The sequence below is a fragment of the Aethalodelphis obliquidens genome, unplaced genomic scaffold (genome assembly GCF_003676395.1).
Source record: "Aethalodelphis obliquidens isolate GAN/ISIS:26980383/991018 unplaced genomic scaffold, ASM367639v1 scaffold95, whole genome shotgun sequence".
In the NCBI taxonomy this organism is placed as follows: Eukaryota; Metazoa; Chordata; class Mammalia; order Artiodactyla; family Delphinidae; genus Aethalodelphis; species Aethalodelphis obliquidens.
In genome coordinates, this window is record NW_020838039.1 from 3,669,207 (window position 1) to 3,694,255 (window position 25,049).

At 38.3% G+C, this 25,049-nt stretch overlaps 1 protein-coding gene across 10 annotated transcripts in view; it reads left to right on the forward strand.

Annotated features, from left to right (window-relative positions):
* Window positions 1-25,049, forward strand: part of WDFY3 (WD repeat and FYVE domain containing 3) — a 264,038-nt gene that overhangs the window by 11,285 nt on the left and 227,704 nt on the right. For 9 of the 10 annotated variants that reach the window (XM_027095853.1, XM_027095860.1, XM_027095857.1 and 6 more), the window contains exon 2: window positions 20,847-20,940. The exons of the other annotated variant lie outside the window; for it this stretch is intronic. The gene's annotated coding sequence lies outside the window, so the exon portion shown is untranslated. The remainder of the gene's footprint in view (window positions 1-20,846; window positions 20,941-25,049) is intronic. 10 annotated transcript variants of the gene reach the window in all.

The window sequence follows — 25,049 nt, forward strand, 5'->3', positions numbered from 1 at the left end:
AGAGAATTCTGTCTGGGTACTGGACTCTAGATAATGGCCTGATACCAGTCCTTGGGATTGGGACTGATAATCGAAAGTAGGCGTCCCAGTACTAGGAAGACACCAGGCAGGGACCAGACTAGGAATCTCCAGAAGTGTTAGAACAGAGGCCTAATTACCATAACTGAGGTATAAACAGGGCTAGAACAGCAGAGAGGGTAAGAGTAGAACGCAGTGGGTATCAGAACAAGCTAGAAACCCTAGTAATCTAATCTGAGATGTAAAGGCTGGGTGAATTAATGTTAATAGTGACTTGATCCAGAATTGAAGATTAGGGCTGAAACTGCTTAAGCATCCCTTGTCAGAAGTCTATATCTAGGTTATAAGTGACCGGAGAAGCAAGGCACATGGAGAGCACAAACAGACTAGACTTGAAATTTTTTTAATATACTATTGTCTTTTAAGGACAGAATTCATTTCCATTGTTAATCAGTAATCATTCACTTTGCTTTGTTGGCACTAGTATGGGATCACGAGATGCAGAGAACTGCTGACATTTCAGAGTAATGTCTTAACACGGAACTGGTGCTAAAATGAACAGACTGAAGCTTTGGGGTAAATGTGCTTTCTTGCAAAATAGGAGGATATGAAAAAGCACGTTAGGCATGAGAGTTCTAATGTCACAATTCTGAAGGCAAAAGTACACTGTTAGTTTAGTTTTTGAGCAGGCTAAGAGGAAGCAAGGAAAATGTATGACTGTGATAATTTGACGTTAAAATGAGAACCTTGAATACCTTTTTACTTCCTAGAAGAAGTCAGTAGCATTTTGGGGTTTCAGTCAGCTGATACTCACCAGCTTAAGGGGAACCAAAAGGCATTTTTGGAACCCATACTGGAAATTGATGAATGGAATGAGTGGGGCTTGAACAGAAGAAACCAGAGCAGCTCTTGGGAGCTCATCAGCAGGAGTTTTTATACCTTCTTTCCAGACCCCTGCCATTAATGTGACTTCACTGTAAAGATTTATTCTCTGCCTTGGCTTTTCAATTTTTATATTCCAACAAGAAATTATTAGATTAGCCCTTTTCAGCTCAGGGATCTGTCTCCTAGAGCCAGAGGACCCACGGTTATGATGTGCAGTCATAACCCCAGGAGTCTGCCCCTGTGTGGTGGGGACCATCCCCACAGAAAGAGAAATGGAAAGCCAGGCAGCCCTCCTAGGGGACGTTTAGAAGATCTCACCCATTAGTAGTTTAACTACCCCTTTTCCTTCCCTTCTCTTCTTTCCACTCACTTCCCTCCCCACTTGTATAAATGTTGAGATAACCCTGCTATATCCCATCCATGGAGGCAACTTTTCCAGTGGGAGAAAATCTAAATGCAAGCTGAAGTGCCATATTCAGAGGCAGTACCATAGGGCTGCTGATTCGGGATGATATCATGCTGCCCCTGGTTCCACTGTGATTCTATCTTGATATTTTACAACGTAAATTTAATTCCTGCTAACTTGCCATCTTCATGATTGGGAGAAAGGAAATAAAAAGAAAATGTATTTAAAGGGAAAGACGGGGGTACTTACCATCTACCAGTGACTAGTATGGAAACTAATCGTGGCTACAATCCTTAATACTGTATTAGTGCACACACCCTGACCTGTTTCACTTCAGATTTCATACCTTCTGCTAGCATCTCGGCTTATCAGGGTTCTTTTTCTCACAACCTGACCCAGTCCTTCATTCCTGAAAGCGTTTGAGCTCCTTGTAGCTCTGACTGTATGGTGTTGTGATAGGCTTCCACTAACCTTAACACTGCATAGTACTACCAGAACTTACTCCAGTGGATTCCCCTGAGTTCTTCTCATGGTCTTCCTAGCCCCCAAAGGTAGAGTAGCAACCTCTCTTCCCCTTGATAGTCATGGACAGTCATTTTTAACCCATCCTGTAGCCTTCATTTTTGCTTGTTTTTCTACTGTCATGAAGAAATCAAACTGAACATGATAAGCTCAGCTTTCAGTGGAGTAAAACAGTTATTCTGTCTCCTGGTAGAAGTATTTTTTTTTTTTTTTTTTGGTACTAAAACTTCTAGGTCAGCAGATTCCAGAGTTCATAAGATAAAAAGCAAAACTTTGAGAGCAGAAAAGACACCACTCCACTATTACTGTTTGGTTCCCACATCCAGTATATTCTGGAGATGGGAGACAGCATATTTTGGTAGATGGTTCCGAGCCCATTTTGTATCCTGCAGGACAGCACCCAAAATTCAGAAGTTTTTAGCTCTGGCAGTAATTCTTACATCAAGCTTCTATAATCATTGCTTCCTACTGTGGGGACACCTGTGTCTGAATAAGAGTATTTGGTAAGATTAATCAGGGCATGTGCATCTACCCTTTGCCATTTGAAGTGAATTCCTGGATCAGACGCCATGTGATTTATAAGAAGCATTCAGTTAATCCTGCATAGTGGTGCTGGCAGAGGCAAATTCAGAATTGGTGACTCTTACAGCAAGGATCGCCGTCACCATTTCTGTAATCCAAGGGGCTTGATGCCTGCTAAGAGGTAGTGCCTGTGGGGGACTCAGGCAATTGGCTTCTCAATAGTAGAGGCAGTGAGGTCAGTCTTAGTGAGTCAATGTAATTGATCCCTTGCATAACTGCTTCTCCTGCCAGCTGCTTGTGGTTATTTTCATGAAACCACTGAGCAAGGACTAGGTTGGCTAGAGAGGAAGTATGACTTGATCTATGATGACAGTCATCTTGTCCACCCAATTATTAACAGGCTTTATATTTTGATTTGTTTGCATTGATTGGCAATGGCAGGGTTCTGGTGAGGAATCTTTTTACTGTGGTTCTGTTGTGAGAGGTTCATTCAAATAGCCATTCCCTAAATCTCCCTATTAGTTTTATCTCTGATCTTTTTCTTTAAGGCCATTGATCATGGCACAGAAAAGGGAAGGATTATAGGCACTCTAGCTACTCTTAAGAAGTGTCTACAACAGAAATAATAATATATTCTGTAAGTTCCCAAAACTTAAGCAAGATTTCAAGTCACATCCAATGGCTGTGTTAAATTTTAACCTATTTTTGTCTTACTTGACTCAAATCTTTTCCCCTTTTGATTTCATGTTTTACAGTTCCTCAGTCATAAAAGCCTCATTTAAAAAATTTTGGTTAATAGAATTTTAAAATGTCATATATCCTGTATTTGTGATGGCGTGTGTGTGTACCTATATATACTCATTTGAGCAGAGAAAATGTCTAAAGACTGTTAAAGACTATATTTGGGGCATGGGTTAGGGAAAAAGAAGAGTTGGTGTTGTGGTGGAGAGCAGTATTATTGTTTCGCTTCAAAAAATGTGTTCTACTTGACATTTCATATTCTACTAAGCATGTATTTTTATTAATATGAAAAATGCCAACATATGATTTTTGTTTCTTATAATGTTAGGAGAGATAATTTTGGGATGATTAAGGACTAAAAAATAGTACTTACATATAAAGCTATCTGTGCTGCCAACAAAAGCATATGAAATTTTTGTTTAAATTGAAGTACAGTTGATTTACAATATTGTGTTAGTTTCAGGTGTACAGCAAAGAGACTCACCTGTGTGTGTATATATATATACATATTTCAGGTTATTTTCAATTATTTGTTATTATAAGATATTGAATATAGTTTCCTGTGCTATACAGTAAATCTTTGTTGCTTATCTATTTTAAGTATATATGTAATGTTTTAAATTTTTTTTAGCATATGTATTTGACAATCAGATGCTTTTTGAAAGGCATTGCATGAATTAGTTTTTTATGTAATTACACTAAAGTTGAATCTCTTTGCTTTTCTCATCAACATAAAGTTTCCACTTAAAACTGTAATTGAGGGCTTCCCTGGTGGCGCAGTGGTTGAGAGTCTGCCTGCCGATGCAGGGGACACGGGTTCGTGCCCTGGTCCGGGAGGATCCCACATGCCGCGGAGCGGCTGGGCCCGTGAGCCATGGCCGCTGAGCCTGCGCGTCCGGAGCCTGTGCTCTGCAACGGGAGAGGCCACAGCAGTGAGAGGCGCACGTACCACAAAAACAAAACAAAACAAAACAAACTGTAATTGACAAAAAGTATAATATATCCTAATCTGAAATGCCTAGAATTCAGAGGTCAAATTGCAATAAGGAATTGCAGAAGAGAGGCCTTCAACACATTATTTTCCTTTGCTAATTTTAGTTTTCATGCCTGGGCATCTGATAGGACCCGGACCTATGCTATGAAGGGCTCTTAAAGTATATGGATATATTTTCTAGGTTTTAGTATTTGCAGACCATTTTGTATCATCTTCAGACTACTAGTTGATGATTTTGTCACCTTTCAAAGAACCATCCATTATCTAGCTCCCTCTTTCTCTTTTTAAATAAACCTATTCCTTTGAGTATATACATAAATAAAAATGAAGAAACTGTAGGTGTACAGCTCAATGAATTTTTTCTAAATGAACATTCTGTACCATTAAAAAAATGAAAAGGTTAGCCAAAGACTGGGAAAAATATTTGCAAAACATATATCCAGCAAAGCATTTGAACCGCAATATCTTAAGAACTCTCATAATTTAATAATAAGACAAAGAACTGTGTCAAAAAATGGGCCAAGGATTTCAACAGACATTTCACTGTGGGTATATGAATGGCCAATACGTACCACATAGAAAGATATAAGTACATAGAAGGATGCTCAACATCACTAATCATCAAGGAAATGGAAAACTTCCCTAACATGGGAAAGGAAATAGTCACCCAAGTCCAGGAAGCACAGAGAGTCCCATACAGGATAAACCCTAGGAGAAACACACCAAGACACATATTAATCAAACTAACAAAAATTAAATTCGAAGAAAAAATACTAAAAGTAGCAAGCGAAAAACAACAAATAACATACAAAGGAATTCCCATAAGGTTATCAGCTGATTTTTCAGCGGAAACTCTGCAGGCTAGAAGGGAGTGGCAGGATATACTTAAAGTGATGAAAGAGAAAAAGCTACAACCAAGATTACTCTACCCAGCAAGGATCTCATTCAGATTTGATGGAGAAATCGAACTTTTCAGACAAGTAAAAGCTAAGAGAATTCAGCACCACCAAACCAGCTTTACAATAAATGCTAAAGAAACTTCTCTGGGCGGGAAACACGAGAAGAAAAAGACCCACAAAAACAAACCCAAAACAATTAAGAAAATGGTAATAGGAACATACATATCAATAATTACCTTAAATATAAATGGAGTAAATGCTCCAACCAAAAGACACAGACTGGCTGAATGGATGCAAAAACAAGACCCGTATATATGCTGTCTACAAGAGACCCACTTCAGACCTAGGGACACATACAGACTGAAAGTGAGGGGATGGAAAAAGATATTCCATGCAAATGGAAATCAAAAGAAAGCTGGGGGCTTCCCTGGTGGCGCAGTGGTTGAGAGTCCGCCTGCCAATGCAGGGGACACAGGTTCGTGCCCAGGTCTGGGAAGATCCCACATGCCGCGGAGCGGCTGGGCCCGTGAGCCATGGCTGCTGAGCCTGCACGTCCGGAGCTTGTGCTCTGCAATGGGAGAGGCCACAACGGTGAGAGGCCTGCGTACAGCCAAAAAAAAAAAAAAAAAAGAAAGCTGTAGTAGCAATACTCATATCAGATAAAATAGACTTTAAAATAAAGACTGTAACAAGAGATAAGGAAGGACACTACGTAACAATCAAGGGATCAATCCAAGAAGAAGATATAACAATTATAAATGTTTATGCACCCAACATAGGAGCATCTAAATAAATAAGGCAGATGCTAACAGTCATGAAAGGAGAAATCAACAGTGACGCAATAATAGTAGAGGACTTTAACACTTCACTTACACCAATGAACAGATCATCCAAACAGAAAACAAATAAGGAAACACAAACTTAAAATGATACGATAGATCAGATAGATTCAATGGATATTTATAGAACATTCCACCCGAAAGTAGCAGAATACACTTTCTTCTCAAGTGCACATGGAACATTCTCCAGGATAGATCACATCTTGGGTCACAAATCAAGCCTCAGAAAATTTGAGAAAATTGAAATCACATTAAGCATCTTTTCTGACCACAACGCTATGAGATCGGAAGCCAATATCAGGAAAAAAACAGTAAAAAACACAAACACACGGAGGCTAATCAGTGCACTACTAAATAACCAAGAGATCACTAAAGAAATCAAAGAAGAAATAAAAAAAAATACATAGAAACAAATGACAACGAAAACACGAGGACCCAAAGCCTATGGGATGAAGCAAAAGCAGTTCTAAGAGGGAAGTTTATAGCAATTCAATTTCACCTCAAGAAACAAGAAAAATCTCAAATAAATAATCTAACCCTACACCTAAAGCAACTAGAGAAAGAATAAAGAAAACCCAAAGTGAGTAGAAGGAAGGAAATCATAAAGATCAGAACAAAAATAAGTGAAATAGAAACAAAGAAAACAATAGCAAAGATCAATAAAACTAAAAGCTGGTTCTTTGAGAAGGTAAACAAAATTGATAAACCCTTAGCCAGCCTCATCAAGAAAAGAAGGGAGAGGATGCAAATCAATAAAATTAGAAATGAAAAAGGAGAAATCACAACTGACACTGCAGAAATACAAAGGATTATAGGAAACTACTACAAACAACTATATGCCAATAAAACGGACAACCACGAAGAAATGGGCAAATTCTTGGAAAGGTACAATTTTCTAAGACTGAACCAGGAAGAATTAGAAAATATAAACATACGTATCACAAGTAATGAAATTGAAACTGTAAATAAAAATCCTTCAACAAACAAAAGTCCAGGACCAGGTGGCTTCACAGGTGAATTCTATCAAACATCTAGAGAAGAGCTAACACCCATCCTTCTCAAACTCTTCCAAAAAATTACAGAGGGAGGAACACTCCCAAATTCATCCTCAAAGCCACCATCACCCTGATATCAAAACCAGAAAAAGATATCACAAAAAAAGAAAATTGTAGACCAGCATCACTGATAAACATAGATGCAAAAATCCTGAACAAAATACTAGCAAACAGAATCCAACAACATATTAAAAGGATCATACATCATGATCAAGTGGGATTTATCCCAGGGTTGCAAGGATTCTTCAATATATGGAAATCAATCAGTGTGATACACCATATTAACAAATTAAGGAATAAAAACTATATGATCATCTCAATAGATGCAGAAAAAGCTTTTGACAAAATTCAACACCCATTTATGATAAAAACTCTCCAGAAAATGGGCATAGAGGGAACCTACCTCAACATAATAAAGGCCATATTTGACAAACACACAGCAGACATCATACTCAGTGGTAAAAAACTGAAAGCATTTCCGCTAAGATCAGGAACAAGACAAGAACGTCCATTCTTGCCACTCTTATTCAACACAGTTTTGGAAGACCTAGCCACGGCAATCAGAGAAAAAAAAGAAATAAAAGGAATAAAAAGTGGAAAAGAAGTAAAACTGTCAGTGTTTGCAATTGTCATGATAATATACATAGAAAATCCTAAGGATGCCACCAGAAAACTACTAGAACTAATCAGTGAATTTGGTAGGGTTGCAGGGTACAAAATTAATGTACAGAAATCTCTGGCATTCCTATACACTAACAACGAAAAATCGGAAAGAGAAATTAAGGAAACAATCCTATTTACCATTGCAGCAAAAAGAATAAAATACCTAGGAATAAGCCTGCCTGAGGAGGCAAAAGACTTGTACTCAGAAAACTATGAAACACTGATGAAAGGAATCAAGGATGACATAAACAGATGGAGAAGTATACCATGGTCTTGGATGGGAAGAATCAGTATTGTGAAAATGACTATACTACCCAAAGCAATCTACAGATACAGTGCAATCCCTATCAAACTAGTAATGGCATTCTTCACAGAATTAGAACAAAAAAATTTACAGTTCACATGGACACACAAAAGACCCCGAATAGCCAAAGCAATCTTGAGAAAGAAAAACGGAGCTGGAGGAATCGGGCTCCCTGACTTCAAACTATACTACAAAGCTACAGTAATCACGACAGTATGATACTGGCATAAAAAAGAGAAATATAGATCAATGATACAGGATAGAAAGCCCGGAGATAACCCACACACATATAGTCACCTAATTTACAACAAAGGAGGCAAGAATGTACAATGGAGAAAAGAAAGCCTCTTCAATAAGTGGTGCTGGGAAAACTGGACAGCTACATGTAAAAGAATGAAACTACAACACTCCCTAACACCATACACAAAAATAAAATGGATTAAAGACCTAAATGTAAGACCATACAGTATAAAACTCTTGGAGGAAAACACTCTTTGACATAAACCACAGCAAGATCTTTTTTGACCTACTTCCTAGGGTAATGAAAATAAAAACAAAAATAAACAAATGGGACCTAATTAAACGTAAAAGCTTTTGCACAGCAAAGGAAACCATAAACAAGAAGAAAAGACAGCCCTCAGAATGGGAGAAAATATTTGTAAATGAAACAATGGACAAAGGATTAATGTCCAAAATATACAAACAGCTCATGGAGCTCAATATCAAAAAAACAACCCAATCAAAAAATGGGTAGAAGACCTAAATAGACATTTCACCAAAGAAGACATACAGATGGCCAAGTGGCACATGAAAAGCTGCTCAACATCACTAATTAGAGAAATGCAAATCAAAACTACAAGGAGGTATCACCTCACACTGGTCAGAATGGCCATTATCAAAAAATCTAGAAACAATTTATGCTGGATAGGGTGTGGTGAAAAGGGAATCCTGCACTGTTGGTGGGAATGTAAATTGATACAACCACTATGGAGAACAGTATGGAGGTTCCTTAAAAAACTAAAAATAGGGCTACCATATGACCCAGCAATCCCACTACTGGGCATATACCCTGAGCAAAACATAATTCAAAAAGAGTCATGTACCACAGTGTTCATTGCAGCCCTATTTACAATAGCCGGGACATGGAAGCAACCTAAATGTCCATCGACAGATGAATGGATAAAGAAGATGTGGCACATATACACAATGGAATATTACTCGCCATAAAAAGAAACGAAATTGAGTTATTTGTAGTGAGGTGGATGGACATAGAGACTGTCATACAGAGTGAAGTAAGTCATAAAGAGAAAAACAAATACTGTATGCTAACACATATATACGGAATCTAAAAAAAAATGGTACTGATGAACCTAGTGGCAGGGCAGGAATAAGACGTAGATGTAGAGAATGGACTTGAGGACATGGTGAGGGGAGGGGAAAGCTGGGTTGAAGTGAGAGTAACATCGACATATATACACTACCAAATGTAAAATAGATAGCTAGTGTGAAGCAGCATTATAGCACAGGGAGATCAGCTTGGTGATCTGCGACAACCTAGAGGGGTGGGATTGGGAGGGTGGGAGGGAAGCTCAAGAGGGAGGGGATATGGGGATATATGTAAGCATATGGCTGATTCAGTTTGTTGTACAACAGAAACTAACGCAGTATTGTAAAGCAATTATACTCCAATGAAGATATATTAAAAACAACAAACAAACATGAAGATACTACTATACACCCACTAGCATGTCCAAGCATCAAGTCTCACAGTGTTAAGATTGATGAGGATGTGGAGCAACTAGAAGTTTCCTCTCATACATTGCTGGTAAAATGGTATAGCCACTTTAGCAAATAGCTGGTTAGCTTCTTACACAGTTAAACTTATTCCTTATGAGCTGTAAATTCCATTCCTAGGTATATATCCAAGAGAACTGAAAGGATATGTCTGCAAAAAAGCTGATTTTCATAGCAGCATTATTAAAAATGGTTTTAATTTGCTTTTCATGAGTAAGGATATTTACATCCTTTCATCTGCTTGTTTACCATCTACATCTGGTTTATTTTAGAAGTATTGACATCTTTTGCTCTTTTGAAAATTAGGCTTCTTGGGAATTCCCTGGTGGTCCAGTGGTTAGGACTCCGCACTTTCACTGCCGAGGGCGTGGGTTCAATCCATGGTTGGGGAACTAAGATCCCACAAGCCACAAGATGCGGCCAAAAAATAAATAAAATTAGGCTGCTTATTTTATTATTATTGAGTTATAAGAGTTCTTTATATATTTTGGAAATACCGGTCTTTTAGCTGGTATTTGTTTTACAAATACTTTCTCCCATTTTTAAAATAGTGGCTTCATTTTTAAAAGTGTCTTTTGAAGAGCAGAAGTTAATTTTTTTTTTTGCGGTACACGGGCCTCTCACTGTTGTGGCCTCTCCCGTTGCGGAGCACAGGCTCCGGACGTGCAGGCTCAGCAGCCATGGCTCATGGGCCCAGCCGCTCTGCGGCATGTGGGATCTTCCTGGACCGGGGCACGAACCCGTGTTCCCTGCATCAGCAGGCAGACTCTCAACCACTGCGCCACCAGGGAAGCCCCAGCAGAAGTTAATTTTGTTGAAATCCAGTTTCTCAGTTTTATCTTTTATGGTTTGTGCTTTATATCCCATAGAACTTTTTGCCTAACCCAAAGTCACTGATTTAGCACCGTTTTTTTTTTTTTTTGGTGGTATCTGGGCCTCTCACTGCTGTGGCCTCTCCTCCTGTGGAGCACAGGCTCCGGACGTGCAGGCCCAGTGGCCATGGCTCACGGGCCCAGCCGCTCCGCGGCATGTGGGATCCCCCTGGACAGGGGCACGAACCCGTGTCCCCTGCATCAGCAGGCGGGCTCTCAACCACTGCGCCACCAGGGAAGCCCTAGCACCGTTTTATTCTAGAAGTTTGATAAGTTTAAGGTTTTACATTTAGGTCTGTGATCCATTTTGAGTTAAAGGTTGGATGTAATGTGATGTATGGGTTGATTGAGTTTTTTTTGTTTTGTTTTGGATTTTTGTACATGGATGTCCAATTGTTCTAGCACTGGTGAAAAGCTTTTCTGTTCTCCATTCAGTTGCTTGACATCTTTGTCAAAAGTCATTTGACCATGTATGTCTATCTCTGTTTCTGAAATCATTCTTTTCCATTGATTTAGGTTTCTGTCCTTTCACCAGTACTGCACTGTCTTGATTACTGTGGCTTTATAATAATAAATCTTGGTATCATGTAATATGAGTACTCCAGTTTTGTTTTGTTTTGAAATTGTTTTGGCTATTCTAGTTTCCTGGCTTTTCTATGTAAATTTTAGAATCATTCTGATGGTTTCCAAAAAAAAAAAAAAAAAAACTACCTGAGTTTTGATTGGGGTTGCATTGAATCTGTAGATAAATTTTGGAGAGGAGTGATAATTTAACTATGTTGAGTCTCCCAGTCCGTGAATATGGGATATCTTTTCATTTACTCACATCATCTTTGATTTATCTCATCAGTGTTTTATGGTTTTCAAAATACAAATCTTGCATATAGTTTGTTAGATTTATCCTTAAGAATTTCATGGTTTGGTGGTGGTATTATAAATGGCAATGTAGTGGATTGGCCAAAAAGTTCATTCAGGTTCTTCCATAACATCTTAATGGAGAAACCCAAACAAACTTTTTGGCCAACCCAATATAAATATGTAATTTCCAAGTGTTTCATTGTTGATATGTGGAAACATGATTGATCTTTATATATTGGACTTTGTATACTACAACCTTGTTAAATTCCCTTATTATATCTAGTAGGCTTTTTGTTGTTGTTTTTTGTAGATTCTTTGGGATTTTCTGTCTATATAGACAGTCATGTTGCCTGGAATAACGACAGTCTTATTTCTTCCATAGTAATGTATACCTTTTATTTCTTTTTCATACCATATAGCACTGGCTAGTATTTCCAGTATAATGTTAAAGACAGAAAACATTCAGTCCTTCGCCATTATGTATGATGTTAGCTGTATTTGTTTTATTTATTTATTTATTTTTATTTTTGGCTGTGTTGGGTCTTTGCTGCACGTGGCTTTCTCTAGTTGGGGTGAGTGGGGGCTACTTTTTGTGGCGGGGCATGGGCTCCTCATTGCAGTGGCTTCTCTTGTTGTGGAGCACAGGCTCTAGGTGCGTGGGCTTCAGTAGTTGGAGCGTGCGGGTTCAGTAGTTGTGACATGCAGGCCCTAGAGTGCAGGCTCAGTAGTTGTGTCGCACGGGCTTAGTTACGCTGTGGCATGTGGGATCTTCCCGGACCAGGGCTCGAAACTGTGTCCCCTGTATTGGCAGGCAGATTCTTAACCAGTGTGCCACCAGGGAAGTCCCTGTATTTGTTTTAAAGATGCCATTTATCAGCTTAAGTTCCGTTGTATTCCTTGTTTACTAAGAGTTTTTTAAATCATGAATGAATGTTGAATTTTGTCAAATGCTATTTTTGCATCTATTGAAATCATCGTATGGGCTTTTCTTTATTCTGTTGATATGGTGAATTATATTGATTAATTTTTGAATGTTGAACCAGCCTTATATTTCCAGGGTAAATTTCAGTTGGTCATGATGTAATAATATCCCTTTTATATATTGCTAATATTCTGTTAAAATTTTTTGCATCTGTGTTCAGAAAGGATATTGGATTTCTAGTCTTCTTTTCTCTTAATGTTTCTGTCTGGTTTTGGTATTAAGGTGTTGCTAGTCTTATAAATTAATTTGGGAAGAGCTTCCTCCAGTCTCGATTGAGCTGGTTAGTGTAAACACACATATTAGTTTGCTATCTTTCGTGAAAAAATGGCGGGGGGGGGGGTGGTAAAATGCACTCATATCTGCTTAACTTTACAAAAAGAAGGGGCAGTAGGGAACAAAGATTTATGGGAGAGAATGACACTTCTTAAGGCTATATACCTTTTTATATAGTTTTGAGTTTTCAAAGCATATTATCTTCCATATTGAAAATAAAGATGGGAATGGGGAAAGTCCTAAACCACCAGAACAAATGAACCTGATTGTACCATAAATTAGTACTGTACTTACATTGAAGGGGAAGAAAGAGTGACTCTAAGTAATTTTTTAACATAATATTTGACTGTTTACCCTCATCCTGGGTAGCGGTAAGAGAGAGGGATTGCAAACAAATCCTGAACTGTTTCCTCTAGAGTTTATTTTTTGTAGTGATATGGACAAAGCAACTCTGGGTCATTTTTAGGTGTATTATGGATTGAGTAAATGTTCTCAGGTTGTTGAAGCTAGGACCTGAGGAAGGAGGGACATACAAATATGCATTGGGAGAAGGGAAAAATGAATCCTGTGGGGATGGATTGGAATTGAAGGTATCAGCTTAAATTTATTATTTTTGAAACCAGTATGTATGCGCATATGCACATGCATATGTATGTATGAACACACATATATATTTATATGCATATGTGTATATGAATGCATGTATTTCCTAGTAGTTCTGTCCAAGTAAAAGGCAAAGAGCAGTGGGCACACCAACCCCCCAATCTCGATCTCTAATAGTATTCCCAACACAAAGGAACTGGAGTTCCTCAGAGGAATGGCTGATTGCAAGGGTATATACCAGGTGAATCTGTACCTTTTTTTTAATGCTAGAAAATAAAATGTTTTTGAAAAATATGGGAGCATGTCACAAGCCTGTTGGAGGTCCTACTGGTCTAGTCATCAGATTAGTAATGAATTATGAACCATTAAAAATAGGAATCCATTACCCATAAGATAATAAACTAGTAAATAAATGGACAAATAAAGAAGAGAGCTCTCATGCTTACAGTAGAATTCTGAATTCTAGAGTTGGAAAATGATCATTTTGCAGCTCTTATTAGGCAGGGCAAGAATCATAACAGAATCTAGGGGGGAAATATTGATGAGGAGCAGGGTATTTCCATAGAGTTAAAGTGTCTCCCCACCACCTGTGTATTATTTGCAAGGTATAAAATAGGGATTATGCATTGGTGAAATCCAGCAACAACATGGGTACTACGTGAATCTAGATATGATGCCCTGAGGGGATATATCGTCATCTGTGTAGTATTCTGGCCAAGACTACATAACCTGAATCTGGAGGAAACAATAGACAAACCCCACATGAGGAACATTCTACTTAATAAAAAGGGGAGGAGGCTGCACTCTTAAAACAAAACAAAACAGAAAACAATGTCATAAAAGATAAAGGCTGTGGAAGTGTTTCAAATTATGGGAGGCTTAAGAAAGATAAGCCTAGGTATTGAATGAACTGCAATACCTGACCCTGGACTGGATCCTATACTGGGTGGGGAGAAAAATACTATAAAATGATTATCATTGGATTAATTGAAATTTCAGTTGGAGTACTGATCTTAAATACAAATATTGTAGCAATGTTCAGATTACTGACAATAACTGTACTGTGGTTATGAAAGAGAATATCTCTAAGGAAATACACATTGAAGCAAAGGCTCAAAGAACCATGATATACATAATTTATCCTCAGTTGCTTTAGGGAAAAAAAAGATAGCTCAAGTGTGTCTGTGTGAAGGGAAAGAAAGTTTATGAGCACAAATGACAAAATAAAGAAGGTAACGTTAACAATTGGTGACTTTGAGTATAAGGGTGATTCTTGTATTCTTATATTTGCAACTTTTCTGTAAGTTTGAAACTATTTCCAAACAAAATAGTTAAAACACTTAAAAATATCTGTCCTTTATTTTTAGACTTTCTTTATTTATAAAGAGCTCAGTTATTTATCTGGAACAAGTTTGGAATGAACATTTTAATAATATTTTCCTATGTGTGTTGCGGCTCTGCAAACTAACCATCGTTGAATATGATAACAGATGGGAAATAAATGTCACCCTGTGGACAGCCAGAGACTAAAACCTAATCTGGCGGGGGTTGGGGGGCGGGGAACCATTTATTATAGTGGTTACTTAAAGTTTATGGAAGTATTGGCTACAACATCTACTGAGGTCTTTGAGTTATTGTTGTTATCACTTAACTATTGAAGAAATATTAGAATGATTCTTTTACATCAAGAATCTAGCTATTGTCTCCTGATTATTTATTTTCTTTTGTAAACTCAGAAAGATTGTCATATTTAGCCCTAAGAGTGTAACTATTCATTTCTTCATTCAAAAAATGTTTATTGAATGCCTACTATGTGCTGGACCCCTTCCTAAGCATTGAAGATGTAGCAGGAAACAAAACAAAGCTCTTGCCCTTGTGGATTTTATGTGTTTGGGGGAGGAAATACACAAACAGGAGTAGAAGTGAAATAAACGAATATTAGTAACATTGGAGATAAATAAATCAGGAAAGTGTGTTAGGGATGCTTGGAGCAGAATAGTTACAGTTTAAAATAGACCGAATAGGAAAGAGTTAACTCAGACATTTGAGCAAAGATCTGAAGATAGCAAGGGAGTGAGGCAGGTGGAGATAATCATCTCAGAATAGCTTTGAGGCAGAGAGAACAGTAAGTGTAAAGGCTCTGAGGCAGAAGTATGCCTAGCCTGTATAAGGAATAGCAAGGAGGTCAGTAGGAAATGAGGTCAGAGGTAATGGGGGCTAAATTATGTAGGTTCTATTTTGCCGTTTTAAAGATTTTGGCGTTTATGAGATGAGAAGCCATTGGGAGATTTTGGGCACAGATGTTACATTATATGATTTATGTAAGATTATCAGGATCACTGTGGCTGCTTTGATGAAAAAGGGCTGAAATAGGGCAAGGGTAGAAGTTGGGAGGCCAGTTACTAAACTATGGAAAAAAATCCTAGTGAGAGATGATAGTTACTACTACAGTTTCTACGTAGATGATGAGAAGTAGTCAGATTCTGGATATATTTTGTATATAGAGCCAGTAGTATTTGCTGATGGGTTAGAAAGAAGAGTCGGAACTTGAACTTCAGCGATCATGGAGAAAAGGAGAAATAAGCAAAGGAAGCTGAGGAGTGGCCAGTGAGATAGGATGAAACCAGGAGAAACTAGGAGAGTCTTTGTTCTGGAAGCCAGGTAAAGAAAGTGTATCAGGGCTTGATGAGTCATGCCGATTCCTGCAGATAGGGCAAGAAAGATGAGATCTGACTGGCTTTTGGATTTTACAATATATATGTAAGTAACTGGTGACTTTGGAGTTTCAGTGCTGTGTTCGGGATCAAAAGTCTAATTGGAGTATGTTCAGTTCGAACTGAAGAATACTTGAAGACCGTAAGGACAACTCTTTTCTGACTTCTCACTGAAGAGGGAATCAAAGAAATTGGCCATAATCTAGAGGGGTGTGTGGGGTCAAAAGCTTTGCTGCTGATGTTGTTTATTTTCTAATGATTGGAAATACACACACACACACACACACACACACACACACACACACACACACACACCAGTGGTTCTGCTTTTATTGGGAGGGCAAAATTAAGAAATTGATGACAAAGGAAAGAGAAGTGGGACTTACTAGAGCAATTTCCTTGAATAGTAGGGACATAACATCTAGTATTAAAGTGAAAGAGTTAGACTTTGATGTGGTTTCAGAAAGTTTAAGCACAGTAGAAGGGTACAGATTCAGGTAAGTGGGTGAGTGTGGTTCTGGAAGTTCTTTTCTGATTGCGTACATAGGAGTCAACGCCAGCATTGTAGAGTGATCTCGGATTTTATGTGGCTTCCAATTTTTTTTTTCTGTGTGATGCTGTTCATCAGGTGATCTGCCAAGAGTCCTGAGAAGCCATAGGAGGGCTATAGCCCTGCTTGTTAACTTTTGTTTTTCAGATATTTAGCTTTTTGTTACTCTCTCCAGTTTACTTAACACTCGGGAAGAGATTCCTAAAACTCTTTTGGGGATATCTGGAAAAAAATTTTTTTCTCATTGATCTTCAAAGTGTATGATTCAAAGGTCCTTAGAATTTACCAGCACAATTTTCATGTTAGGTATAAGAAAACCAACTTAAAGACATAGTTAGGCCAAAGAGGTACAGCTAATTGTCTAGCCAAGCCTGGAATGCAGGTCTCTTGTTCTTGTTTATATAATTTAGTTTTGAAATTCAGTTTTTACACCTATGTACATATACATTCATACTCAACGTTTTGACAATAAAGCTAACTTATTCTAAATTGGAGCAAACCAAAGCATGAAATAAAAACACTTAAAATGTCAGAGTCAAAATGTAACTCTGTCTAAAATGTGATTTAAATTTTGATTTGTATAAAATGGATACCTGAAATTATATTATATTGCATATTGTAATTAGAATGCACTGAAATCATATCAAAGCATTTGCCCTTGGCTAAATTTATATTAAAAGATTACAAAACAGGATCAGTAATACACCATTTTAAATTTCTGGTACTTTAAGACATCTGTAGATTGTAATAAAATACAAAAATGGGTTGAGAAAAGCATTGGTATTCTAGCTTGCTGTTTCCAGTTCTGTCTGGCTTTCTGCTCTTTCTGCTTCTTTATCTCAATACTTGGCTGTACCTGGTAATTCAAAATGGATAAAACCAAATAATCAGCATCCAAAATACATATATAATTTCTATGAAATAATAAGTAAAGGGCAAAAAACTAAGGAGGAAGTGGCCAATAGAAATAAAGAGGCATTTCATAAAAGAGGAAACATGAGTTAGCCAGTAAACCTGAAGAAATGCTCAGTATCATTAATCAACAGAAAAATGCAAATTAAGACTACAGTTAGATGGTTTTACACCCCCAAATTAAGAAGTTGGCATTACTAAATGTTGGAGAGCATGTAGATCAATATGAACTACCTGGTGCTGATGAGATTATACATTGCTAAACACACTTTGGGAAAAAGAAAAATTGGCGACCTCACGAAAAAATTGAAAACACATATATTCCTCAACTCCTAGGCAAGTACTTAAGAGAAACGTTGGCACATGTGGAACAGATGTGTATGAGAACTTTCATAACAGTAATGTTCATAATAGCAAAACGAAACAAAACCTGGGGAGAAAATAAGGTGCTATCATAAAGAGAATGAATAATTCAGTCATGGTGTATTTACACAATGTAGAGTTATTCTGCCCTGAAATGAATGGACTACAACTATATGCAACATTTAGTTGCATATGTATCATGAATACATCTTGAAAACATAATATTGAATGAAAAACAATGAAAGTGTTGTTGAAGGATATGTACATATGTGATATGCTTTCTAAAAATCAGAGGAATGATAAACACAAAACATAGGATAGCAATTACAGAGGACTGAAGATGAGAGAGGTGGCGTATAGGACAGGGAAGAGCAAATCAGTAAAACATTACCAGCAACTTATATTTAGGTTCTCGTGTTGGGTGACAACCAACATGTTTTACGTAAGTTGGTAGTTAATATATTAAAAAAAACAGTGCAGGTATATTCTGATGTTACGATTTAGGAGACATGTCATCATTTCTGCCTACTTTCTCACTGCCAGTTGAATCCCAAACATCACTCAGAATTTCACTAGAGGGATCTTGTTTTAAAATCTTATATCTCATTAAGCATGTGTCTGCCATCTGACAAGCCACTCAATAACAACTTGGCTGAATAACTGAATGAATGATTTGGGAAAATAGTTCAGAATTTTTCTTAGAAACCACCTAAGAGGTAGATTTCTTTTTTAAATAAACTTATTTATTTATCGTTTTGGCTGCATTTGATCTTCGTTGCTGTGCATGGGCTTTCTCTAGTTGTGGCGAGCTAAGACTACTCTTCGTTGCAGCACGCAGGCTTTTCATTGCAGTGGCTTCTCTTGTTGCAGAGCACGGGCTCTAGGTGCACGGGCTTCAGTAGTTGTGGCACGTGGACTCAGTTGTTGTGGCTTGTGGGCTCTAGAGCGCAGGCTCAGTAGCTGTGGCGCACAGCCTTAGTTGCCCTGTGGCATGTGGGATCTTCCCGGACCAGGGCTCGAACCTGTGTCCCCTGCATTGGCAGGCGGATTCTTAACCACTGCACCACCAGGGAAGTCCCAGAGGTAGATTTTTTTTTTTTTTTAAGAAGTGGATTTATTTAGAGAGAAACACACTCCACAGACAGAGTGTGGGTCATCTCAGAAGGTGAGAAAGGCCAAAACAGTAATCATTTGTAACTAATTTTTTTTTTTTTTTTGAGATATGCGGGCCTCTCACTGTTGTGGTCTCTCCCGTTGCGGAGCACAGGCTCCGGACGCGCAGGCTCAGTGGCCATGGCTCACGGGCCCAGCCGCTCCGCGGCATGTGGGATCTTACCTGACCGGGGCACGAACCCGTGTCCTCTGCATCGGCAGGCGGACTCTTAACCACTGCGCCACCAGGGAAGACCACCAGAGGTAGATTTTTAAAAATACTTTTTCATAAGTAGTGAGATAGACAGCAAAACTAGGTTATTGCAAAACTAGGTTTTTGAATAAGAACTAACTGTATATTTGAGGGCAATATTATTGATGTTCGAACTATTGTACTAATATGATCACAGAGATTAACAAACATATGACAAGAACAAATAGTTGATCAGTTGATCAGATTAACAAACATGACAAAAACAAATATTGATGTTTGAACTATTGTACTAACATGATTACAGAGATTAACAAACATATGACAAAAACAAATAGTTGATCAGAAAAGCAGAATGTCGTTAAAAGATGAATCTATTCTTAGGCATAACTTTTTAGACTTAGAAAGCCCATGGAGATTAATCCAAGCTCCTCATTTTTTTTAAAAAAAATTATTTATTAATTTTTGGCTGCATTGGGTCTTCATTGCTGCACACGGGCTTTCTCTAGTTGCAGCAAGTGGGGGCTACTCTTGGTTGCAGTGCGTGGGCTTCTCATTAAGGTGGCTTCTCTTGCTGCGGAGCACAGGCTCTAGGTGCATGGGCTTCAGTAGTTGTGGCTTGTGGGCTCTAGAGCACAGGCTCAGTAGTTGTGGCACACAGTCTTAGTTGCTCCATGGCATGTGGGATCTTCCTGGACTAGAGATCGAACTCATGGCCCCTGCATTGGCAGGCGGATTCTTAACCACTGTGCCACCAGGGAAGTCCCCAAGCTCCTCATTTTTGAATAAAGGAGCTTTGGAACCAAAGAAGTAATTGATTAAGGGCATAGAACTTGTTAAGAGCAAAGTTAAGAAAGACCAGAACCTATATCTCATCATTCGTGTGCTGGTGTTTTCATTTTGGAATATTGAATGGTAAATAAAAGAAATAGTTAAATATCCTATATGAGACATGCTAAATAACTCGAGGTTGGATTATAACCATTGAGTGAGGAAGCACTGTTTTTTTTTTTTTTTTTTTCTTCCGGTATGCGGCCTCTCACTGCTGCAGCCTCTCCCGTGGCAGAGCACAGGCTCCGGACGCGCAGGCCCAGCGGCCATGGCCCACAGGCCCAGCCGCTCCACAGCATGCGGGATCCTCCCAGACCGGGGCACGAACCCGCGTCTCCTGCATCGGCAGGCGGACTCCCAGCCACTGCGCCACCAGGGGAGCCCTATTTTTTATTTTAACTTAGAACATATCGATTCAGCTCTATACCACATTTATCTTCAACTACTCCTAGAGAAATAACATGATTTCTTTTTCTTTTTTGCTCATATTTGGTTCTCCAAAAAGAGACATTGTGATCTATGATGTACAGATGAATACTGGACTAGAGTGGGAAGAATTAGGTTCTGAACCTGGCTCTGCCACTAAATAACTGTGTTGTCGTTGATTCTTTGCATAACTATTCCTGGTCTCGGCTTCCTCACCAGTAAAATAAAAAAGCTGAACCAGATGGTCTGTAGAGATCAGTTTTGAATGACTCTATATTCTCCTTTGAAGTTTGAATAGCAGATTTTATCTATCTTAAATAAAGTGTTGTCTTGTGTTCCAGTATGAAGCCATTGGCAAGAAATAAGGAGGTAAAGAGAGAATTAGTAGGAAATGAACAACTCATAAAAAACATTCTGAAAATAAACTGGACTTTCTTTTTTTTTTCTTTCATCACAGGTATAATACTTCTCCACGTCTGCTTCAGGAAGAAAGTGCCTGCCACTCCTATTGTTTCTACGCAGGTTCATGCCAGCCCAGAACATAGAATCAGGTCAGTTTTAGGATTGTTTTGTCTGTTGAACAAGAAGCCAGAAACAGAATCATGATAATCTTTGCTGCCTCGTTGCATTGTAACTGAACTGTGACTCAGAAAGGCTGGGTTTTAATCCTTCTTTACCACCGATGACTGGGTAAACTAGACAAACCTCCTTTCCTGGATGGCTTTTAGTTTTTTGCACCAAAAAAAAAAAAAAAAAAAAAGATATATTGGAATATATTTCAGTTTCAGTTCTGGCTTTAAAGCATCATACTTTTATTGTAGACACCTACATAGAATAAAATCATGTTATTAAAGTTTTTCCTTTTTTTCCTGGAAAAATCTAGTTGTAAGCACAGGCTTTGGAACTCTTTATTGTATTATAGTAACTTTGAGTGACTAGTTTGAATAATGAACTATGTTGTGAGGTACTTGAGAGTACTATGGCTACTTAGTTGCCTGAGTTTTAGTATTTTACTTTGCTCTATTGTTACTGAAAAGTTTATTTATTTTTAAACAACAGAAATTTATTTTCTCAACAATTCTAGAGGCTGGAAGTCCAAGATCAGGGTGTCAGTGTGGTTGGATTCTGGTGCAAGCTCTCTTCTGACCTGTAGATGGTCACCGTCTAGCTTTGTCCTCACAAGGCAAAGAAAAGGAGAAAGAGAGGGAGATCTCCCTTTACCTCTTCTTATCATATCAGTTTAGGGCCCCACTCCTATGACCTCATTTAACCTTAATAGCCTACTAAAGACCCTATCTCCAGATACAGTCATGTTGAGGATTAAGGCTTCAACATATGAATTTTGGGGGAACACAGTTCAGTCCATAGTAGCCACCTAGTAGTAAGATTGCTGGGTTGTATGAAATCTGCACTTTCAACTTTTCTAGATATTTCCAAATTGATCTCTAAAGTGGTTGTAATAATTTACACACCCCTAGCAAGTATATAGATGATGGGATTTTTTTAACTAGAAGAACTAAAAAATCCCAAGTGGAAGATAGAGGGTATAGTCTTTTGTAATTGCAACTTCTTTTTCCTGTTCCACCAATGTCTGGAAAGTCTTCCAAATAGCTGTTTAAACCTTGGCTTCTGTTAATCAGTTCTTTTGTTTGTAGCCATGGTACTACATGGAGTGCTCTGTTCTCCTCTTTTTTTTTTGAATTACTAGTCATTCGATAATGTTCTTGAGCTGTAGAGAGGGTATCTTTTTGACCATGTTAGTTCTCTATTGATTGCATGTGACTCAGTTCAAATTAGCTTAAGCAGAAAGGGGAAGTTATCAGCCTTTTGGGCACACCAAAGGATCCAGGGCAGAAATGCAGCTGGGCTGTGCAAGGAGAACCCAGGAATCAAATGTAGTCAGGTCTCTCTCAAACTCTCAGTGGCATGCCTCTCCTGTGCATGTCTCACTCTCTTTGGCTTTCTCCATGTTTCCATTCTTTGTCATGGGAAGCGTGGTCGCCACCACTGCCCATGATTTATATCTTCTAATTCAGACTCCCAGAGAAAGGCTTACTCTTAAGTACCTAATCCCAAATATTCCAGAAAAAAACTCTGATTCCCTGCACAAGTTTGCAGTGGCTGTCTTGCCATCTTTGTTTCAAGACCTGTTCTCTGAAAAGGATCTGACTTACTCCTAGTAAAATGCAGATGACCAATAATATAGTATTACTCCTTCCAGGTGTATTTGTTAAGCTAAAGGTGTTTTTCTAAATGTTAAGCTAAAGCTGTTTTTCCAAACTGTGTGGAAGTGAAATCTTGTGTTCTAGTGTATAAAAATGATTAACCTAGATGCAAGAAAAGTATTAGGAATTGAAAGGTAGTGTTTTAGGTTTCAGGGAGTGGAAGAAAATGAGTAACTATGTAGGTAGAGGAGGAGGGCAGGTAGATAGTCAAATATATACTTCTAAGGTAGCAGTGTTACAAAGATTGAATACAGCAAGTAAAAGAAAAGCCTTTCTATTTGCCTTTTTCGAGAAAAGATTTGAAGGTAGAAGAAAGGACCATTAGGCTTAGTCCCACCTCAACTACTAACTATGATTTTGGATAAATCACTTATTCTCTGTGTAGCTCGGTTTACTAAATCCTGGCTCCTTATCAGCTGTGTCCTTAACTCCTGGACACCAGTTTCTTCATCTTAAAAATGGAATTGATGATAGTGGTGCCCCAGAGGGTTCTTGTGAGGAATTAATATATGTTAAGTGTTCAAAACAATTCCTGGCGCATCAGCAGCAGCAGCGTCAATTTTTGAAATGAGTCAATTACATTATATGATTGCAGGAGTCCCAGCTAACTTAAAAAAAAAAATCTGTGGTCTAAGATTTTCTGATACAACCTTATGTCTTTTTTCAGTATAAAGACTTAGAAGCTTTGTCCATCTACTTGAGTCCTGCATTGAGGCTAATTTTGGTATTGCTAATAAAAGTCATTTTGAATTCAGTGTATGTATTAGTTCTTTTTGCTACATGTATTAATTTGTTAAGGTTGTCACAACAAATTACCACAAACTGAATGGCTTAAACAGCAGAAATTTATTGTCTCACAGTCTGGAGGCTAGAAGTCTGAAATCAAAATGTCAGCAGGATTGGTTGCTTCTGAGATCTATGAGGGAAGGATCTGTTCCAGGCCTCTTTCCTTGACCTATAGATGGCCACATTTTCTCCATAGCTCTTCGCATTGTCTTCCCTTTATGTGTGTCTGTCTCTTTGTTCAAATTTCTCCTTTTTATAAGGATACCAGTCATATTGGATTAGGGCCCACCCTAATGAGCTCAGTTTAACTTGATTACCCCTGTAAAGGTCATGTCTCCAAATAAGGTCACATTCTGAGGTGCTGGGGGTTAGGACTTCAACATATGAATTTTGAGCAGGACACAGTTCAAGCCATAGCACTACATAACAGATTAACCCAAAAGTTAGTGACTTAAAACAACAAACATTATCTCACAGTTCTTGTGGTCAAGAATCTGGGTGCCGTTTGCTGGGTCCTCTGGCTCAGGGTCTCTTGCAAAGCTACCTTTGACACGTCCTCCAGGGCTGGTCTCATCTGAAAATCCTAGAGGGGGATCTGCCTGCAGTTCACTCACATGCTTGTTGGCAGTACTTAGTTCCTCACTGGTTGTCGGGCGGAAGGCCCCAGTTCCTCATGTTGGCTGTTTGCCAGCAACCTACTAGTCCTTGCTGTGTGAGCCTTTGGTTTTTGTAGTGTAGTCTTGGAAGTGGCAACCCATCACTTTTTCCCTATTCCATTCACTAGGAGTGAGTCATTAGGTCCAGTCCACACTTAAGGAGAGGTCCAGTACACACTTACACAGGGATGTGTATCCCAGGAGGGGAGGTTATTGGAAGCCATTTTGAAGCTCCCTACGTAGACTATAAGAATGAAGAAAGAAGAAAATATGCTAAGTGGAAAAATATATAAATTATTTAATATTCAGGAAGCTTTAGTCTTAAACTCTAAGCAGAAGTTTATCACTTTTGTGCCATATAGCTTTGTAATCAGAAAGTACCCCCTCGCCCTTAAAAAAAGGAAAAATCTCTTATCATTTCCTTTTTTTTTAAAGCAAAGAGGAGTTAATTTTGTTCCATTTCATCAAATTTGTTATTTTTTTAATCCTATGTAGAATTCTTCAAGTGGTACCTGAATTTTCACTTTGCTGAGTAAAACCTGGTATTTCTCATAAAATATCCAAAGGCCTACCCTCGTTTCCCTAAAATAGTTAAGAGCAAGGGTCGTAGGTTATTGAGTACTTTAATTTTATCAGCTTTTCTGTGGTCACTTTCTACAACTAAGTTATAAAGTGTGAGAAATTATCAGACATTTGTGAAGATATTTAGTATACCAAATTGGCTAAGGGAAATGCCCAATTACAGTTATTTTTACAGAATATAGTGGCACAATCATGTATACTTCATTTACCAGCTAGTAGTTCTCAATATTTGTATTGATGGAAAGATAATTGGAAAGTGTTATGGATTCATTTTTGTAATCTTTGTTTTGGAAGGCGGTATAGTTGTGTTTCTGGAAGCAAGATTTGACCTAGTTGGCATTATCTATATAAGTTACTCTAATGGGTGTGTGTGTGTGTGTGTGTGTGTGTGTGTGTGTGTGTGTGTGTGTG